At 48.8% G+C, this 5181-nt stretch overlaps 1 long non-coding RNA gene across 2 annotated transcripts; it reads right to left on the reverse strand.

The window, feature by feature from the left end:
- Positions 1 to 465: 465 nt before the first annotated feature.
- Positions 466 to 4882, reverse strand: LOC115100341. 2 transcript variants are annotated; one of them, XR_003859039.1, is made up of 3 exons: positions 4686 to 4882; positions 1851 to 2265; positions 466 to 1547 (listed from the first exon to the last, which is right to left on the reverse strand). It is a non-coding gene; the product is annotated as an uncharacterized LOC115100341 (long non-coding RNA). The 2 variants fall into 2 exon arrangements; XR_003859040.1 differs by lacking the exon at positions 4686 to 4882 and adding an exon at positions 4018 to 4312.
- Between the last annotated feature and the right edge of the window lie 299 nt (positions 4883 to 5181).

Below are 5181 nucleotides of genomic sequence, written 5' to 3' on the forward strand. Positions count from 1 at the left end.
TCAGAGCCTAAATCCTTCTGGACTGGGGCAGCTTCTGAAGGCAGCGCCCTGGCATCTATCAGCACTGCTTCTAAAGAGTTTAAACTGCAGAGGCAGGGCAAAGCTGAAAAGCAAACAGAAGCTCAGTCAGCTGCGCCACAGAAAAAAAAAATAAAAAACCAGTCCCTCTGCCCAGAGACTCGGCACTGAAACCGGGAGGCTTCCTTACGTCTCTGAGCACAGGACCTCGGAAGAGGAGCACATTTAGCAACATCAAAAGGGCCCAGCTCTCCTCTCAGCATGGAGACTAGGGGCTCTCCCGTTCGCACTGAGGAACCGGCTTGCCGGTTCTTGAACTGGATCCAGCCCAGCCTGCCTTCCCTTCCCTTCCACCCAGAGACCCCTCTACTCCCTCCCCCCCCCCCCCCCCAGGTTCCTCTGTGTTGCTCCTTCCCCATAAGAATTCCAGGGCTCCCTACTGATGGGTTCGACCCAGAAAGTAAATGCAAACTAGGAAGCGGTGGAGCTTCCGCCAGTTACACAGAAGAGCTGAAAAGGTGCAATCTGCTCACCCCTGATATTAGCAGACAAGAAAAAGGGCGCTCGGTTTTAGCAGGTCCTCGATTCATGCAGGAGCTGTGAGCGATGCCATCCGCTTATCTGCACAGGATCTGACTCCATTTTACGTGGAAGTCCTAGAGGTAGGAAAGAACCGGAAACTTTTAAACTTTTGGAAAACAGAAACTGGTTTTTTGCGGAAAAGCTAAAATAACAAGATCTTCTGCTAAGTCTGAAATGTGACCTGTCAGCCTGCCCCGGCTGCTACAAACCCCAGAAATTACAGCTCTGCTGTTATTTAAAAGTTCCCTTCCTTTGCGTGCCCTTATTTGCTTCACCAGATAAATAATTTGTAAAGCAGCCTACTAAACTGATTGACCTTCCCTGGCAGGTTAAGGGAAATACAACACTGTCAGCCTGGGAGCAGGATGCCTCGCTGTCTTTCTCCGCACTATCTGTGCATCGCCTGCACATCTCTTTCTTGGAAACATTCGTAGATCACATCCATCACCACAGCACAAGCCAGTAACCCAGTAGCTTTCCATTATCCTATAGTGATTTAATTAGACTTTTACACCTCACTAGGCTAAATGACTGGTAAGAAGTGTGTGAGTGCGTGTGAGTGTGTGTGTGAGTGTGTGTGTGTGTGTGTGGGGGGGGGGGATCTGGAGGCCCCCTTTTGATTGACAGGGTGGAGGGCCATTGAAAACGTGGCGGGGTTGCTCCTCGCTTCTCTGAAGCTGTCTTAAAAATCCTTCCTCCATCCTGCCCCCGGTAGATGGCAGCTTAAGCTGGACCAGAAGACAACCTGGACGCCTCAAAGAGAGGAGAGTGGAGTAACAGAGAAAGGAGAGGCAAGAAGGAGCTCCTCGCAGGAGAGAAGGAAGCCGGCCAGCGGGCGGTGAAAGCCTCCTTTTTTGGCTCAGAGGGTCAGGAGCAGAGCTTTACATTCTCCGGCCGGGGCGAGGCTCTAAACCCCGGGCGACTGCGCAGAGGGAAGCAGAAAAGTCCTGCAAAAAAGGGAAAACAGGTAAACTTTCAGCCAAGAATCGATTCCAACTTTCTTTTCATTCCAGACGCTGTTTTCAATTATTAAAATGCTGTGAATGTGTGGGGGGGAGGGTGACGGGGTGCTCAGCACCTCTCCGGGATGTTCCTTCTCTCCGCATCCTCACTCTCTCTCTCTCTCTTTCTCCTCCACTCTCTGTGGGAATTTCTGAGATGTTAACGCGTGAAGTTAAACTAAGGGTTTGCAGCTAGGACCTTACAGGAGTGGTGGGGAACAGTTTTTTTCAAGGTTTCTCTTTCCTTACTTGTGGCGCCGCCGTAGAAATCCTTGATGCTTTGGGCTTTTTTTTTCTCTCCGCTGGCTGCACTGTTCTGCGCTCTGCGCGTCAAAACGGCCGAAAGGTGAATCCGCCCGGCATTTCTGAGAATGATCCAAAGCATTGGGTTTCGCGCGCCCGCAGGGGCGAGTTTTCCCCATCACTGGGTTCCCACCTCGCGCTCTGAACTATTTGATCCGCACAGTTTTGTCGCTTTTCAAAACTTTACAGCGATTCCCCCTTCCCCCCGCCGTTGCCTTCAAGGTCTCGCTTTTTGTACAGCAAGAAGCAAACCGAAATCCCGTGTCAGCCCGCAACATGGAAGCTCAGATTTTCTCAGCCTTGCTTTTTCCCTGCGGCTTTTTTCTAACATGTTTCGCCTTCCAAAGGGTTTCGGCTGTGCCTTTAAAAAAAGAAAGAAAGAGAGAAAGAAAGAAAGAAAAAAAAGATAAAATAAAAGTTTTCCATTTGTTTTGGCTGTGATTCATTTGGCAGATATTATATTATATTACTGTTTTTTTGTAGTATATACAGAGACAAATCTTTCTCGGTTTGAAACCGTAACTTCTCACAGATGTTCACAAATAATTCAGAGTACACCCTGCTTCTTTTTAGGCAAACAAAGGAAAGAATGTTATACAAATGGTTTTAATATCTGACTGTGATAATCCTCTGTGGGTCTAATCTCTTCTCCCATGTGAAAGTACAGTACACCTCTCTCTGGATCTGTATCTCCACTCACACACACACACACAAACACGCTGCTTTCTTTTCCTGACAATCTACAACTGTTCAGACAGTGCACGCTTCCACTTTTGGCAGATGTATTTATATCTGCAACCTACTTGTTTCCATTTCAATTTCTTGATGATTACTTTTTTTTTTTTCTTTTCCTGTTGCCGGAGGGCAAAATACTTAACAAAGCATTTCTTAATTTATAGAGATCAAAGTGTTAAGAGTGTAAATTTGACTTCATTTACATAATGATGTTTTAATAAGCAAACAGCCTGCTGAGGGGGATAGCCGGAGGCCAGATCCCAGAAAGTGGGGGAGAGACAGAGAGACAGACAAAACAAGAGAGATGGGGAAGAGAGCAAACCATGGAGATGGAGAGAAAAGGCAGATAGCGGGGCAGACGGCGCTAGGTAAAGTAAGTCTGAACTTTTAAACTGCGCGGAGCTCTACCAGCTCGGCACGTTAAACTTGTAAACTGCATCCAAACCGAGAAAGGGTTGATGCAGATGACCAAGGACACGCGAGGCAGGACCTTATACGCTCAATTTAAAGACACTGAAATTAAAAAAAAAAAAGTCAGCTACTCTGCTGATACAGTGAATTGGAGCAGTTTATTGTAGAAATATCAATAGCGTTAAGGATATGCAAGGAACACAACAGGAAAAAATTCCCTAAATCCCAAGAAATCATTTCACCTGTTGCTCATTCAGGGAGGCCAAGTTACGCGCTCCATCCTACAGCACCTATGTGCACCCACCTAGCAGTGGCAATTACCCACACAAGACAAAACTACAGGCGGACAACAACAAGGTAAATCAGAACAGTCCAGTTTATGCTTTTTATATCTGATGTGGTAGCCATGGTAGTCCGCATGAATGTACGGACACAAAAGGTCAAAAAAGTTGTGGCTGAGAGCCTTTGTTTCTTGACAGCTGGCCGCAAACGTATGAAGTCAATCCAGTAAAAAGCTATCGCCTACCACTTGTCTGTTGACCTTTCTCTGCATCAAATGGCAATTAATTAACCCTATGGAATGATCCAAGAACTGCCTTCAAGTCATGCACATAAATAGTACGATTTTATGCCTTTAAAATTAAATCTTCTAGAAACATCCATACTAACTCTGTCAACATGCACAGGAAACTCACTCAATTTGTTGCACAAATAATTGTCAAAGGTTGTTCAGATATTACTCAGGTACATCCTAGCCAGCCAGATGTATTCAGGCATAAGCTTTCAAGAACAAGCGCTCGCTTGGTGCAATGAAGTCGACTCTTTTTCCTTGAAAGCTTGCGCGCCTGAGACCATGAGGTGCCACCAGCCTCGCTACTGCAGACGACCGTGGCTACTGCCCTGGAAGTTTGTTTTTTTTTTTTATCAGTTATAAAGAGATCACGAATTCGCCCCCCGACTGATTTACCTCTGAAACTTCCCTCCCGATCTCTTCTTTCGCAAGACTTTCTGTACAAGCAGGAAGGGGGGCAGCCCCCGGGAAATGATTTCAGGAAAACAAGAGCTGCGTCGGCCAACCCAGCCGAGCAACATGAGAGCTTCGTGATAAGAAACCCGGTAGCGCCGCCACTACCGGGGTTTATTTTCCGTTCCTTATCTCAGGGGGAATCGAATAAGTGGCACGAAAAGTTTAGCATTAACAGCCGCGTGCGCGCCCGCGGTACTGGCAGATGCGCTAAATGCGCCGCATCAGGAGTGCGGGTGCAAGATCGCCCAGGGGGTCAGGGGGGGAAAGCTGGCGCAGGCCCGAGGAAAGCCCCCCCCCCCCCCCCCCGCGCCGTCTGCAGAAAGTCCCGACCCTTCCCCTCCCCGGGAGCGGCAGCCGCGCAGGAAAGGGCAGTGCTCCAGGGCGGCCTCGCGCCTTTCCCCGGGGTCACGGCTTTCTGAAAGAGAAAAGGGGAGCAAAAAAAAAAAAAAAAAAGAAAGAATCAAAAGGTCCAGGAAGCAGAAGGTAAATGCAAGGCCTTCCCCAAACTGCGTAAAAAGGAGCCGAACTTAGCATTTCCCCCTCGCACGTGTAAATCCGAATCTTTCCTACGGGCCGCAGCCTGAGGAAAACGACGGAAATGTAATCACCTTAGAAACGGTTTCTAGCCCTCTCGCGGGCAGCTTTTCTTAGCGCTAATGCGGGCCCTTTTTCTTGCTATGTTAATGTACGTAAGCAGTTTCTCGTGCGGTAACACGGGGGGGGGGGGCATGAAATGGCTGATTGTGAGGGTGAGGGACCCTTTCTGCAGCTGCTCACGCGCTCAGTCTCCCGGGATAGCGGCCAAATGTGGGGCCACGGTGCTGCTGCTGCTAGGCCGGCTTGTGCCGTCGGAAAGGCTTCGCCCCTTCCCATCTCTGGCAGGGCACCCAGAGGCACAGAGAAGTTGTGCAGTTTTTCAGAGCTCTCTCGCTTATCTCAGTGCTTTACAAGTGCTTGTGCTGGGGGGCAGGAAAAGCCAGGGAGGGAGCTGACCAAAGATTAGCTCAGGCCCGCGGGCCAACTGGGCAGACTCATGTTACTGGGGTGCAGGCATTTCTACACACCCTGCATCCCGATCCACTGGGCACATAAATTCGTTTGTAC

This window comes from Rhinatrema bivittatum, chromosome 10 (genome assembly GCF_901001135.1).
Source record: "Rhinatrema bivittatum chromosome 10, aRhiBiv1.1, whole genome shotgun sequence".
Taxonomy (NCBI): Eukaryota; Metazoa; Chordata; class Amphibia; order Gymnophiona; family Rhinatrematidae; genus Rhinatrema; species Rhinatrema bivittatum.